Source organism: Anser anser (assembly GCF_964211835.1).
Source record: "Anser anser genome assembly, chromosome: 2".
NCBI classification, from domain to species: domain Eukaryota; kingdom Metazoa; phylum Chordata; class Aves; order Anseriformes; family Anatidae; genus Anser; species Anser anser.
This window is the reverse complement of record NC_139721.1, coordinates 57,875,138-57,891,941: the sequence shown is the minus strand read 5'-3', so window position 1 is coordinate 57,891,941 and position 16,804 is coordinate 57,875,138. Positions and strand designations below refer to the sequence as shown.

Here is a 16,804-nt window from a genome sequence, read left to right as displayed (position 1 = left end):
AAAGATAATACGGGGCCTGGAGCATCTTCCCTACGAAGATAGGCTGAGAGACCTGGGTCTGTTCAGCCTGGAGAAAAGAAGACTGAGAGGGGATCTCATCAATGTTTATAAATACCCAAAGTGTGGGAGACAGAGGGATTTGGCCAACCTCTTTTCAGTGATCTGTAGGGACAGGACAAGGGGTAATGGCCACAAAGTGGAGCACAGGAAGTTCCGCACCAACATGCGAAAGAACTTCTTCACCGTGAGGGTGATGGAGCACTGGAACAGGCTGCCCAGGGAGGTTGTGGAGTCTCCTCTGGAGATATTCAAGGCCCGTCTGGATGCCTACCTGGGCAGCCTGCTCTAAGTAACCTGTTTTGGCAGGGGGGTTGGACCCGATGATCTTTCGAGGTCCCTTCCAACCCCTACAATTCTGTGATTCTGTGATTCTGTGATTGTTTGGGAACTTCATCAAAGTGACTTTGCATTTGCAAAGACAAGTTTCTTCTGGAATTAGACTTTGTTCAGGATTAAGGATGATTGGTGAAGGTATCTAGTGATCATTGGCTATTGCAGTGTCCTGTTGATGCCCACAGCTGCTCTCAGAGTTGAGGACAGTTTCAGGATTAGTCCTCTACCTACCTTAACTTTTGATTTCTTTTCACTGTGATGTTAACTAAAGCTTTCCATGCTTAAGCCAACTCCTTTGCAAAGTCACAGAATGATTGCAATAGCAGCACACAACTGAGTTTTTGATTTTGAACCCAGAACATCACATGATACAGCTAGCTCCACCTGAAGGATCTAATTAATGCTAATGAGATGTCTCCAGCTGTGACTATGCTGAGATCAAAGATAAAGCTTGAGTTTACACTTCAAAAAAGGGAAGTGAAGCAAAGCCCTCAATTTCTTTCTGGTTAGCTTTTAGAGTCACAGGGGAAATGAGCAAAGCAAATTTCATACAGGGAAGGGAAGCGTGTTTAGGCAGAAAAAAAAACAGTTAATTTTTTTTTCTTTTCTATTTCTATTTTATTGAAATATGTTTGCAATAGGCTGTCTGTGCTGGTCTCATTGGGTTAGGATTTAGTATTTTAACTACACTCTGTAGTCTCTAACCCTGGTAACGCAACTAAACTGATTTTTTTTATTTTTTTTTCCAAAGAAAATAAGTAAATGCAATTAATTTGTAGAGGCTTTGAAAATATTTAAGTGTTGCTCTTTGGAATTAGTAATTAAACATAAGCATCATTCAGACTTCCTTCTGCTGTTAAATAAGTGTTTTAAAAACTGGGAAATAAGAACTTAAATATAAAATCTGATGTATTAACTGTATATCTATTTAACCAAAATTACCTCATAATAAAAAAAACTAAAAATGAGAGAAAACAGTCATGGGCTTTGACATCTAAAAAAAGTTAATAGCTTCTAGAGATGCAGCTTTATGAGACAACAGATACATCCTAACTGCTCTCTGCTGCTGCAGGGGTGTGAGGTATATCCCTCTTCTTCTTCCCCTGTTCTTCCTGCTCTCCTCTTCAACTGCTGCATCCACAATTCATACTAGCTTTTCTCTCTCTGCAGTCCCACCCCTTCTCTCATGTCCCCTCTGACATGTCTGCTCTTGCAGTTAAATGCCTGTCAGTCTGTGAAAGGAAGGGGAAGATAAACACATTCATTTTGCTGTAACAACAGAAAATTATTTGCTTTTCATAGAATCATAGGTTCTAAGTCCATCTAGTCAAACCTTTCTTGTCTTTTTTTTTTTTTTTCCAGATTTAATTACTTGAATTGGTCTACTGCACAGACAGGAGGACTTGGGATGACTCAAGGTTGGGATGAGCTGTACAGGCAAAAGTGTGGAAGCAGCTGAAGCTGGGGAGTAAGATATTGCCTTCTCCGTTTTGGAGGCAGCAAGCTATTAACTCATCTCAATTTCTTGTATAGCTGCACAACAAGGAATTGGGCTGCTGTAGCTATGATAGTCTGGGAAAGGTAACAGGGAAATTCGATGTGGCACTACCACATACAGACCTAACTCAATGTCTAACTTTATATATCTTGCTTAAGCACCTAAAATAGGGCCTTGTCTCTAGGTATGTTCACCTGTCAGAAGATGATTCAACACTCAGCAAGGAACCTAAGAGCCTGCCAACTCCTAAATCAGATGTTCAAAGTTAAATGGAGTTAATACATGGATATTAATTCTAAAGCAGCCTTGATGGCCCAGTACAGAATCAGGGATCTTGAAATTTCCCACAGTGTTCATATTTTGTAGTGTATGAAGAAGCAAAAGAGATTATTTTTGACCTTGCAGAATAGAAAATTGCAGAGGTAAGAGTCTAGGAATGCTATGCCAGCAACCAACATGCTTTTGCTGAGGGATGAACTCTTTTGCTGCAAACAAAATGTAATGCAGTAGGTTGGCTATCTGTACACTGTGATAGTACAGGATTTCAGTGGAGTGTTGCTGACATGAACTTGGGATAATGCCGTGCAAATCAGCTCTGCACCGAAAATAAGGGTCAACTTAAACTAAGACATTTCCTTATATCATTTTATACTTCCTTGTAATGTTGTAGAAAACACATTAGCTTTTTTTGACCACTCTGCTTTGAGAAGCCAAGTTCAACATGCTGCTTGTGCTGATACATGGATATTTTTTCCTGCTGGGTGAAAACTAATTCTAAATGTATTACTTTGTGTATATATGTATATATATATATATATATATATATATATATTCCCCCTTGGTGGGTATATTACGTTGCTCTAGACTAATGAATATCATTTCCTGATGTTTTTCTTAATTTTTGTTTCTAGACAGTCCCATTGCCTTTCATTAACATCCACACGTGCTAAACTTGTGATTTACTTTTTGATTTTAACTCACCTTCCCCAAAGTTCCTAACTGCCTTTCTTCTCTAATTTAGTTTTGAAGTTCCTTAAAAACACTTATTTTTTCTTTCCCCTGCAGCCAAAACAGGTCCTATCCATTCCCTTCAGCCTTGTTGGTGCAATTGCTGGGTAGAACTACTTGAGTTGCCTCTCAGCAAGGCCCTTTGAATTTTGTTTTGTTCACACCTGGGTTGCCTTTGTTAGAGGTTTCCCACTGTGCATTATGTGTCAGAGTACAGTCTTCATATTCTCACCATTTCCTTGCACTTGCTGTCTAAGGCCCAGTAGCATGGCTGTAATAAATGTTACATCTTGCAATTATAAAGACAAGCACAGATTCTGGTGTATATTTTGACACTGTATAATCTGCAGGTATGGATGCATTAACTCTAATTAGGAAATAGACTGGTATTCAGACTATGTCTTAAAAAGTAAATTGCTGTATTTCTTTGTAAGTAAAAGCTCAGATATTTATGGTTTAAGGGTACACAAGAGTTGAACTCTAGCGTGATCTAAAGCTTACTGAATCAATTAAAAGACTTCCACTGGCAGCAACTAACTTTGTATCAGTTCCCTTATGCAGTATCTGTCCTCCACTAATAATAGATTCATTGTCTTGTGACTTTCTCAGCAATGAAAAAGAAAGATCATCTTTCTTAACAGCTGGTATAGTATGCATTTCTGCTAATTCAAAGTTTAAAAAATAGCATTTTGGCAGTAGATGTAAACATATTTATAAAAGCAAAAGTAAACGTATTTATAAAAGCAAAAGTAAAATTACAAACCTTTATAATTAATTTATCAGTTTCCCATCCATAGCAAAAGAAATAACAATAAATATCGAGCAAAAGAAAATAAATCTGCATTTAGAGCATTTTAATAAACGTTTGAAAGAAAAACAGATCTCTTGGCTCTGGTTAACACTTCTTTATCTTCTATCTGTCTGTCTTTGATGGATGCTGTTCATGCTCTTTAGTTTACAGTAACAAGCGGGTTTTTAATTTTTCTATCTTCCACCCCTTAGTGACAGTCTGTGATGGATGATGTGACAAAAATACTTATCCATAAATTCTAAATCATGAATACAAAATAAATTAGTAATATAAGAAGCAGATTTGCATTCTCCTTTGACAGCACTGTATCTACTGCTCTCTGATTTTTCCCTTTTACTTGTTTAATCTTGATAATAATACTAACTCATCATAGGTATATCTTGCAGTTTTAAAACTCATGAGTGTACAGTATTGTCCTAATATACTTTGTGTCATTATTTGAGCTTCAGTGTTTGGAATTTCTGTTGAAGAATGAGCATCTGAGCAACAAGCAACAATCTCAGAATCAAGAATTAGATTTCAAACCATCTACATTCTGCTTTCTAAACAGAATTTCTCCTCTATCCCTTGTATAGAGAAAAGTCAAAGTTTACAAGTTCCCTCAACTTTGCCAAAGTGACCAGGAAAAGCAGTAATGGGGGAGCTGAGTACAGCTGAGTACAGTGATCTTTTCTTCCAATGTAGAGGTATTTTCTCTAGCATAATTTTTTTATTTTATAAAGAACAAGGAAAAAGCCCTTTGTAGTATTATCTGGAATTTCATTGCTAGTTCCTCTTGCATGAGACTTCTGTTAGGCACAAGCATACACACACATACACACATCGGAGACTATTATGTCTTCCTGAAGGAAGAAATAGCTATTCAGGAACTTAAAAAGTCAGTCATGACTCAAATAAATTTATACAACTAAAAAAAGGAACAAGCTTAAAATCAATAGTGGAAAGAAAGCTGGATGAATTTAAAATGTTCCTTCTTACATATACCATATTTTCAGTAATGATATCTCAGCATTGCAGTTATTACTCTTGTTGCAATGCTACTTTAAGGTCAATCTCAGTAGCAGCTTGGATTCTATCCAAATAAAGGTTTCTTTTTTTTTTTTCTTTTTTTTTTTTTTTTTATGGTGTGTATGGCCTCTTCTGCAGTCCCTTTTACAGTTTTCATCAAAGGGATAACTGATCAGGTTAAAAAGAGATGGCAAGGCTCTTATTCTGTCATCAATTTCCAGCCTTTGGAGAGATTTTTTTGGTCACTTAATCTAATCTTTTGAATTGCAGAGGTGACAGATTTTATCCCATAATTTTTATATTTATCTTAAAGCTTTACATTGTCACCTACTATTGTAATATGTGAGCACAGATAACATCTAGTGGAGTTAAAAGGTTTTTTGTAGAAAGTTTCTTAGACTTAATTTAAAGACTTGCAGAGACAGACTTCAACAGAACATCGACTATAGGATTTCTGTGTTTAATTATTGTCAGTGTAAAAAATGAGTCTGATTTCTAGCATGAAGTTTCCTTTTCCAGGTGCTGGATTTTATGATACATCATTGAATGTTTCAGCAAATGTGGAAGCCCCTGTTGGCACAGAGGAGCTGAAACAAATCTTTCTTGGACAAAGAACAAAGAGGTCAACATGCCTGTGTTTTCCACAGGCAATGGTAATGCCCTTAGGAGTCAGTTTGCTCTCAAGGAGATGATCCCAATATCTGTCTTAGAGGAAATATGCTTTTTATAGGGCTAGAACTTGAGAACTGAACATTTATAAGACACAGAACAGCAAAAATGCATATTACTGTAGAAACAAGATAAAAAGGGCAAAACTCACAAACCCACAAAGCACGCTTTATGAAGGAACGGAACGTGATTGATTTTGTGCATTTGGGAAATTTTGGTCTTGAGGCAGAGAGGAGATAGAATGTTACTCTTCTTTAACTATAGAACCAGTCATAACAAGAGAGAGGGTACAAGTAAAACAAATATTTGATTTTAAAGAACCCTTGAAATGCAGAGGATACATCAGAATATGCTACCAGAAGTATCCCAGAGTACATCAGAGCAATGAGATCACTAAGGCAGGGAAGTGTGTTTTGTTATTTATTGTTTTTGTCAGCTACTTCTCATGTAGTCTGACAGCAATTTGTTTTCAAGTATGAGCAAAGTGTCCGTATGTATAATATGTATAGTATCTGCCACATGCTCCTGAAGTCATGAAATGTAAATCTGAAAGAAATTCATCTTCAGCCAGAGCTGCTGGATATGCATGGGGAAGGCACCTTATTTTCAAGACGTGGACCTGGACACTTTGCTGTGATAAGACTATCAAAATTGCTGGTGGAAGTTCACATCTTATGCACCTGAGGCTGTGAAGAGAACATATTCATATGCTGCACCAGAAAACTCTCAGTTTATGAGATTGAAAGTCTATAAAACCTCTCAAAGCAGTTCTGAGGTGTTGAAGAAAGGGTGCTTAATTAGATCTATGGCATATTTTTCATTCTTATGCCTAGTTTATCACATCTATAACTGAGAATTTAATCTATTTTTAAACAAGACTTTCAGATAAAGTATATTCAAATCAAGTTTATGTTATCTTTGTAAATAGAATTAAAACATATACATTCTCTATTTTTTTTCAGCATATTTATGATACAGGTGTAAAAAGGAACATCCACACATCTCTCTTCTTCTTTTCGTTTTCTTTCTCACCCTCCTTGGAATTTAATATTTTTCTCTGAATTATACCACAGGTCTGATTACACATCTTTCAGTGATGTCTCTCAGTCCATAAAGCTAGTTATCACAGCTGGAACCTTCCACTCTATATGTTCATCACAGATCCTTTCTGATTGTGTTCAATATGAGTGAGGATACCGGGACAGCGTATCTTAAGCTGCATTTAGATGTTCCAAATTCAGTGGAAAATAGCCATCATACCAAGTAATTTCTGAAAAACACAACCTTTTTGTTTCACAGTCATTCCAAAGGCTTAACATGAACTGTTGCTATAAATAACATCTGCGGACTACCTTACAAATGCTTATAAATTAAGTGTAAAAGGAAACATGAATATGCAAAAGCCATGATGGATAATTTGAAAAAGAAGAAAGCTTGTGGGATGAAAAACAAGTTATATTCACCAGATCACCTATCCATTTCTGCACCTTAAAATTAAGATCTCACTGATGTGAAGCTAAAGAGATGCTATAAAAAAGAGAAAAAAGAGAGGAGAGGAGAGGAGAGGAGAGGAGAGGAGAGGAGAGGAGAGGAGAGGAGAGGAGAGGAGAGGAGAGGAGAAACAAGAACACAAAGATTTTAAGAAAATGTTTATCAGGTTCCTCTTGGATTTTATAGCTAATCTTGAAAAAATATTTCATTGCCTGTTTTTTGTTCGTTTGTTTGATGGGAAAGGGTTCTCCTTATACTTGAGAGATCTGAACACATCAGGCATAGCGAGTAGCTGGCTGTATCACAAAGAAATCAATGAGAATTTTCCCTTGAGGCCATGACTCCAGCTGGGCAGTGCACAGTACCCACAGTATTAGGGAGAGGTGAAAGAAGGGTTATGTGACACATGGAGACAGTTTCTACCAGGTATTGAATATATATTCCATATATATAAATTTGAACATAAAGTGCCAGTTTCCTTGGCTAGTGCTTTAACAGCTGGGAAATTTTAATTTTCATATTACTTTTCTTGGAGGAAGGAAAGAAAGTCTCTTTCAGTAACACCCCACAGGTCAGGTCTGAGAAATAAATATTGTCTGACCACTGCTTTCATCTTTCCGTGTTGTCAGGTGAGAGCTAAAACTTTAGGGGGTTTCTTTATAGCACCAAACACTTCTGCTGTATTCACCTGAAATCCAAAGTCTAAATCTCATTAACATTTAGTATGCCTTTGAGAACATAAAATTAATTTGTCCGTTTTGAGGAAGTTACCATCTTTTTATCCCACTTGGCAAATGCACAATGTGTTGATTACATCGAGTCTCAGAATGCCAATTTTTGATTGTGAGATTTTAGTAAGTACTTAAAGACACTCTAAATCTGTAAGCTGCAGGCAAGTCATAGCTTCATATAAACATCAGATTTTGTCTAGAAGATTTGTATTCTGGATGTCAGTGAAGGGCACAAGGGGGAAAGGACCAAGTGGAAGAGAGAGCTTGCGTGAATGACTTCAAGCCTCTGGGTGAGCTCAGGGCAGACCCTGTGCCTGTGAAATCATTTTCTATTGTTAGCCTGCTCAAAATGTTTGGCTGTAAGCCTACTGCAAAACTAGGCTGTTTTTGTGCCAGGCTACTGTTGTGAGGACAGTGTATGACTGCTACTTTGCACATGCAGAACAAAGAACTACAGTTTAATATATTTTTTTTCTTCTCTGTGAAAGTCAGCTTAGTAACCATTATTGTAATTGTTTACATCAAATCAGTAGAAAAAAATATCCCATTCAGGCAGGTGTGTTTCTAGAGACAGGACTTGGCTCTCCTAGTCTTGAGGGTGAGAGCAGAGTTATTTCTAATCTATGGAACAGTGACCTGCCCCTGAACAGGCGACCTGAGACTTTTGCACCTTGCCTTTCTGCAAGCCTTTGCCTTTACCTTTACAGTAACCCTGGCTATCCACTCTAGTGAAAAGAAAAACATTTCCATATGTGAAGGCACATAGCTTTGGTTTTCCCTGAGAGAACAAATGCACTCTGACTATATAATGGCAACAAGAACTTGGAAAACGCTTTTAGAAATATATCTAGCAAAAAATAATGAGAACACTTATATGTCTAAAAATGTATTTTGATCCAATGTCTCAGTAAAATCTACATTACTGTAGTAAGAATGAGTAGAAGATTAATATAAAAGTTCATTCAAAATCATTTTATTTTATTAAATTAATTCATTCCTTTCAATTCCTGCATTTGAGTATGAGCATCTGAGTGTGTTTCAGTTACTGAACTGTATTTCTGGTTCACTGGTCATAATAACTACTCAGGTTGCCAATCTTGCATATTGATGGTCAGGACATTTTTTTTAGGTCCACATTACAGTTTCTGCTCACTGTCTTCATATCTGAAGGTGGAAAGCTATAAAAAGAGAGAGTAGAAAGTACTTTTCACAGGTAATTTGATTCAGCTCCGTAGAAAAGAGGGTGATGATATCAGTCATGTCACAATCCCTTTCTCTGCCCTAACCAGACCAGTTTCACATTAATTACAGAGCATTTAAAAGGCATCTGTTTAAAGGGGAATAGCTAGGAGGAGAGCTAAATAAAAATGCTATCTTGGTTGACATGCATCTTTAACAGAAAATGTGTTATCAACCTTGAATATGATTCACATTCTGTCAGCATGTTCAGGAAGTGGTAGGGTTCTTTGTAGCAGAAGTAAAATCAGTGTCTTTTATAATGTGAAATAAATATGCAAAACAAGTATCCTAAAACATCATTTCTCCAAAGAAGTTGTTACTGTCAAAAGTCATGTAATGATTTATCATGAAGAAGACCCTAGGTAGTTTTGCTCCTCTCTTCAGGACCCTCTGACATTAATTATTTCCAGGAATCAAGTAAATGCCCCTAGGTAAAAATATGCTCTGTGAAATGCAACTCTCTTAAAACCCTGCTTATATTTCTGTTGACATTTATCCTAAACTGATTTTACAAGTACTTTCAGTGAGGTAAGATATGTGTAAATAAATGAATATGCATTGTGTTAAGATGGCTTTTCTTAGACTGAGTTGACCATTAGAAGTCATAGCATTTACTTTTAAGTATTATGTGAAATTAAGACTTCTGGTTATTATAGATGTGTTATGGTAAATCTTGTACTAAATATAACGTAATCTCCTCAACATGGTAAGAGTTTTACCAAGCTGAAGCCATAGTGTCCTTTTAAAATGCATTAATCCATCAGTGCCTGCCAAATTCTGAAAAAAAAAAAAAAAAAAAAAAGATGATAATTGAGATGGGTCACCATACTAATCCCTTGTGTTGGCAATGGCTGAATGCAGTCATATTTGAGCATGTAAATTACTCCTGATGGTATGACTGTTTTCATTGGATGAATGGATAAAAAGATCATACCTGGGTAAATTCAGGTTTGATCTCTGTATTTGCAAGGGCTTGTTTATTGTGACTTATTATGGCAAGATACTATCCTGACATGAATCCTGAAGCATTGTTTAAACTTGGCTTCCTTTTGTTTTTTTTGTTTGTTGTATTATTCTTTTTAAACAAACAACAAAAAAGAAGCAATCTCTGTTAATTAGGTCTCAAATATCAGCTCTTGAGGTCTTATGGATCAGAACCTAAAATTCTCCTATAAAGTGAGTGGATTTACAATTAAACTCCACTAGGAAAGGCTTGCATTCATCTTTCTAGAAATTATGCCAGGCTCCACAAAAATAAATAAACAAAACAGAACAACAACAATTTGTTACAAGTTACAGTGATTCAAATTATGGGTTATACAAGCAATAATCTCTCCATAGTGAGGCCTCCATCTTAAAGCAGTATTTTAAGTCTTATGAATAATTAATGCTGAAAGATTTTTCATTTATTTATTTATTTTTTCCCAAACAATCTAGATGATGGGGACACATTTTCTAGTATCCCAAAAGCTTTTAAAAATGCTATTGAACTCTTTGAAGATGGATGTCCTCGAGTACCAAGGGTTGTGTTGGCAAAACAGTATCATGTCTGACTGTGGATGATGTAATTGAGTAAACACTAGCAGATAAGAGCTAGTACACAGAGGGTGGAAACTTTGCACCATGCCCCTATGAACTACATTAGTAACATGTTATTTTCATGAGATCACAATTCTGGAAAACTATAAATTGCAATGAGGATATAAAAAAATACAAAAATTACAGAAGTTGCTATTATTGGCAGAGTCAGGACAGTTACTCTTTTATTAGTGATGGATTAGTTTTACAGTGTCACTGGAATTCAATGCTTAAATACTTCAATCCTCATCTGTACTGAGTACGGTTCTTCCATATAAAACCATGAACAAATGCCTTATCTCTGTCTAAAGGGTACCCATGGTATTCTTAAAGATCTATTTTCAAAGACTTATTTTCCTATCATAAATCTATGCATATGTAAGTGTACAGCAGTGATACAGTCAGTTAAACAATCTGCAGTTTGAGTGAAAATGTACTATGGATTCAAAGTCTATATAACAATACTACAAGTGAAAGCGGCCATCAGTACAAAAGCAAGGGGTCAGAGCCATGTCTCAGCATAGGGTCTCATGCTGAAGATGAGTTTTATTCCTGATCAGGAGATTTGTACAAATGCTGAGTTAATAGTTAATATTGCATAATGTCTGAGATACTAAGACATTGATATTCCTTATTAATGGAGCAGAGATCCTGGTATTGCACATACAAATTTTCTCAACCTCATCAAGACGCATTTTCCTGCTTCAATGATAGATCACAGCAAGGTATGTTTTGTAAAGCAAGCCTATACAATCAAAACGAAAATTGAATTCTTACAGAGGAAAGATTTTAACAATAAAAGTTGCAGAAGTCCCCTGAAAGTGTGATTCAGTCCAATTTGACAAAATAAATTGTTTTGCTGTTGAACAGAGTCCCACTAACAAGTAGAGATTACACATTTAAGACCCATTTTTGCCTGCAGCTAATGTACCTAGAAGATGTGTTAACTGTGGAGCTCTCCCGTCTGTAGGCAGTAGAAAGAATTTGGCTCTATTAAAGTATAGGAGGAGATGAAGAAGAATACGAATAATATAGATAAAAATGAACAGATGTTCAAAAATATTTAATATCAGTAACTGAATTAATGTAGCAAATAGACTAAAGAGGCTACACATCTGTAAGCAAAATATGCATTATTATTTCTTGGAATACAGAATAAAAGATAATTCCATTAGACACAGATTTAAAATGCTAGATGGGGGAAGGGGAGCCATGCTATGCATTCTGAAGGACAGTCCTCTGAGATGGTAATGCTTTGTGCTTTAACAGCCTGAAAATGAAGTGCAAACTCATCAGTGTAATTATTTCTTCTCTTCTTTTTGTGGAGGCTGTACTGAAGGATGGACATCTTTAATTTAATCACTGATTACATTTGTTGCAGTCAGAATCTGTAAAACAAGTGTAGCAAATCTCTTGCTATGCTGAGTTGGTGGGAGCCCCAGAGCCTGCCCTCAAATCTGTAGCTCTGCTGCATGAAAAACAAAAAGCCTTCTTTCCCCTGCTAGTGGTTTGAATTGCTCTAATTTGTTCTGGTAATGGCACCAGATGTCATGGTATAAAAGGAAGCCCGACCTGGCAAAAGAGATTGCCATTCTGACCTTCTATTGAATTCTGGAGCTCTTGCCCTTTTTTGTTTTCTGAACAAATCAAGCACTCACAAACATGCTGAATGGAGTGGAAAAAGCAGCTTGACTCTTGTGAAAGAAGTTACAAACAGAGCTGAGATGGCCACTTGCCACTTTCCCTGTCAGGGTGACATCTGCCGCTGTTTGCTGGGTGTTTCTTGGGGAGTGGGGGGAAACGACGATAGTTGGGGATGTGTGTGGAATGAACCTTCACCCTAGTATGCTGGCCTTATCCCCCTTCCTTGCACCTTTGTTGCTGATTCATTTTTAGGCAAAAAGTTTTTTTTTTATTATTATTATTTTTCCTTTGGTCTTTCGAGTCTACCTTTTTGGGGAGGTGAAAGCTGTGTCTTATGGGGCTTTTACTTCTTCAGCAAAATACTAAAACCATTTGCTTTTTTCCTAAAATGAGTGCTTAGGTTTATTACATTTATCACTTCATTTGTCTTGGAAAAATAGGTTTACATCTTTAAAAAAGATCAGTGAATCAAAGTGGATACAGCCATGTACCTGCTTGCACAACAGTTCACATTCATGATAAAAGCAGTCAACTTCCACGTGATTCATGTGTCTTAGACTTTAAATCATGCTTTTGGCTAATGGATGTTTGGTCAAAAATCTGAAATCTGCATGAAATTCTGTTTTCCTGTTTGCAGGAAGGAGTATTAGGGCTGGAAGTATTGATTATAGATGTAAATAGGAGTGCATATGTGTATGTATATGAGAATCTACATGTGTATGTATCCACATACATTTCCAAGGTCTCGACAGCTACTTTATTTCCATAACTCTTATTTATATGTCTAAATATTGCTGTGCTACAACACTGAATACAGAGAAGGATACTGTTGTAAGTACTAGTACTCACAAGCAGAGTAAGGGTCATTAAAAGAAAAACAGGAAAAACATTCAAAATCAGTCTATTTGGTGTTAATTCGAGTACCCTTGACAAACCAGTGAGAACATAGATTGTGATCTTTCCCCCCAGCTGCCTCAGATGCACTATTCAGCATCCTACAGGAGAGACACGTGCAGTTCAGCAGAGGGCATCATCTCCCAGTGCTACGTGGGGTTTCCTATATCCACTGAGAACAGAAAAAGAAGGAATAACCACTAGAGAGAAGAGCCAGTGACAGACATAGATATAATGTACAAATCACCAGTAAGACCATTTTAGAACTGAATTATAGTCCTTGTTCACTCTGACTTGTATTTGCTTGTTTAAGAATCATAGAAACATAAGATCCTAGAATGGTTTGGGTTGGAAGAGACCTTAAAGACCATCTAATTCAAACTTCTCTACCATGGGCAGGGACACCTCCCACAGGTACTGGAAAACCACTATAAGATCTCCCCAGATTCTTCTCTGCTCCAGGCTAAACAACCCCAACTCTCTCAGCCTGTCTGCATAGGAGAGGTGCTCCAGACCTCTGATCATCCTCATGGCCCTTCTCTGGACTCGTTCTAATACTTTCACGTCCTTCTTGTGCTGGGGGCACCACACCTGAAAGCATCACTCCAGATCTCTCAGGCGTGATCTACCCTTAGTGAAACCATGTTGGCTGTCCCAATCACCTCCTTATTTTCCATGTGCCTAAGCATAGTTTCCAGGAGGATCCACTCCATGATCTTGCCAGGCACAGAGGTGAGACTGACTGGTCTGTAGTTTCCTGGGTCTTCCTTTATTTCCCTTTTTAAAAATGGGGGTGATGTTTCCTCTCTTCCAGTCAGTGTGAACTTCACAAGACTGCCTCAGCTTCTCATATATGATGGATAGTGGCTTAGCAATTCCAAACAACAACAACAAAAAGAAACCCAACAAGGATATACAGTGTCTTATGATTATATTCAGTAAGCAGAATTACATGGATAAGCATTTTATACAAAACAAGGTGTTCAAGTGGGAATTTTTTCTTTATGTTCAAATAATATATACCACGCATCATTTTCAAGAGACTGAAAAACAAGACAGACATTAGAGTTTGAAGTTTAAGAGGACTTCAAATAAAGAGGATTTTGGAATCTTAACATTAGAAGCCATCTCTGGCATTACAATCTGTTTTTTCAGCGACTATTAACTTCTGCAGATTTACACCATGAGACTTCATATAGGTAAACATGGGAGAAGTAAATTTTGTATTATAGAAGAAATGTGGGGTCTGTTTATCATCTTTATGGCTTATCTTTTTATTTATCTATTTATATATATATTTATTTTTTTATATATTTATTTATCTTATATATTTAACACTCATTTTGTGTTTCCTTTCAATTTACACAGAAGATGCAATTAAATATTCATGTTTTGAGATGTTTTTGGTTGCCATTTTGGCTTTAAAATGGGAAGGAGATAATATGTATGTCAATTGCAAGGTTTCTGGTTTGGATCAAAACCTCAGCTGATGGATTGAACAATGAAGGAATTCAGGACAAAGTTAATAATTCACTCCTCTCCCTGAATTTTGGAGTTCAAAAGAAACATAATATCTCGACCACATAATACCATAGCTTGACTTTTTCACCTTGTATTTGATATATTTAGTCAATTAGCAAAGCAAGATTCCTTTTCTTTGCATATCATTGCTGTGCATTGCTCAGCTTTTTTTTTTTTTTTTTGCTTGCTTGACTTACATGTTAGACACGTGAGTGCTGAATTCAGCCATTCTTTCATCATAATAATTCTTTTTATTACAATTCAGAAAACATGGGAAGACATACATAAAAGTAAAATACAGTTTTCAGCATGAGACCTTCATGAAATTACATATACATACACACAAAGTAAACTCAGCAGATATAGCGTGTGCTGGGCCATCAGTCCTTCTCTGAGGATTCATACTGTTTGGAAATTTGTATCAAAACGTCTTCGGTTTTTTTTCCCTTCCATTCCCTTCTATTTATTACCAGTCCAGCTCTTCTTTACAGCATTAACTGATACCCACCAGAAATTGCAAGTTGGGGTCACTCAGGCAGTTGCATGTGTTCTGATAGAACTGATCATTGATCTAGGACTATGCCATCCATATGACAGAGGAAGGTCACTCAACTTCTTTCCCCCAAGATTTCATTTCTTACCACTTCAAGGTTCCTCCTCCTTTCCCTGTCATGTTTCTTATTGTACTACCACATGAAAAACAGAGAGTACTCCAACATCTGTAAGACATTCTTTCTTAAGTATTGCTCTGCTAAGAATTCAGAAACCCATTCTCCACTACGAAATGTCACTGAGGTGCATTACTTCTTAAAATTTGATTTTATGTAATAACATGAGATAGTATGGGGAAAAAATTGAAAGAACGAAAGAAGCTAACTCACTAGGAATAACCTATTAAATCTTAATGAAAGTGTGTTGTAGAGGAGTCATATATCTGTTGGAATTACATAAATAATGATCCTCGGTAAAGCCAAAAATCACTCAAATATATGTGATAGTAACTTTGGTTGATATAAAGCACTTTAGAATATTCCATAAGCTGAATAAGCAATTTATTTTTAAGCAAAACAAGCATCTGGGAGTTGTGCAAGTTCTTTTATTTAAAATGGATAAACCTGCATATTGCAAATAAACCTCAGACTCTGGCATCAGTACTCAGCTTTCAAATATTTAATGCAAAAATACACGTATTTATGTGAATATGTGAAACAAATTTCCAAGCTTTTTCTTTTGTTTGGTTAATTTGACATTGCTATTTAATTCTGTGAATTAAGTGAAGTGGATGGTACATTCATTGTCATGTTCCTAAAACTGTAATTTCTATCTGACCAGGGACTGAAGTCTCAGGAATGTTTTTAAATTAATACTAATCCAGAAATGAAATAAATTCTCTAAAGGAAAAAAAACTATTGTTTTTTCTATATCACTGGTTTTCAAAACGGAGGTTAGATGTGGAAGTCAGCTCTTGTTAGACCATATTCATGATCTAGAAGGGCAGAAAGCATTATGTTTTATAAAGACGTTATAATCAACTCAGAATAGGAGTGGATTTTTAAATGAGATTCAGATACTATACTCACTAGTTCAAATCAAAATCACTGTCCTTCTTAGTTTTGATGCCAGGCTATCTGATGTTGATGAGAGCTTACAAAGGGACAAGAATAGGAATGGGGAAAAACAAACAAACGAATAAACAAAACAAAACAAAATAAACAAACCCACCACATTCTGAAACTAATGACATAAAAAGATTTAAAAGATATCAGAGAATGATAGAGAGATAAAGTTAAAAAAAAAAAAAAAGTGTTTCTGTGCTTTATTCATTATTTCAGTAGTTTAAAATCTATTGAAAACAGAAAAAGTCTTCATCCAGTTAGTGTAAATCAATCTTTAAATGTTTAAGTGGTGGACAATAAGATAACAGGTAGAAATATTGTCTGGAGACAAATATGTTTTTGAAAACTGATTTTTGAAACAAATGGTTCGGCAACCTTCGGATATTAAAAGATACGATGTTAACATGACCTCATATCCCAGTGTCCTGTAATTATAGGAAATGAGACTGGGATGGACCTTAACATGCTATTAGATCACTCCTTTGCCCAAAGACAGAGTCAAATGAATTTAAAACATCACTGGCAGATGTTTGAATAACCTGTTCTAAAAGCTGTATGGTATAACATAGCTTCCACTTTACGTCTAGACCTCTATCACTCTCAGACTTTTTCTTGTTGCATCAAATTGCAACCTACCTAAAACACTTCTACTCCAATGCCTATTGTTTTAAACACAAGAAACAGCACTTAAGTATTCTCCATG

At 36.2% G+C, this 16,804-nt stretch overlaps 1 protein-coding gene across 10 annotated transcripts in view; it reads left to right on the top strand.

The window, feature by feature from the left end:
* CDH19 (cadherin 19) overlaps positions 1 to 16,804 on the top strand; it is a 113,985-nt gene that overhangs the window by 10,973 nt on the left and 86,208 nt on the right. For 4 of the 10 annotated variants that reach the window (XM_083823510.1, XM_083823516.1, XM_083823511.1 and 1 more), the window contains one exon: positions 1,756 to 1,861. The exons of 5 other annotated variants lie outside the window; for them this stretch is intronic. The gene's annotated coding sequence lies outside the window, so the exon portion shown is untranslated. Of the gene's footprint in view, positions 1 to 1,755; positions 1,862 to 16,804 lie in introns of those variants that run through there. One more of the 10 variants, XM_083823503.1, reaches the window with a different exon arrangement.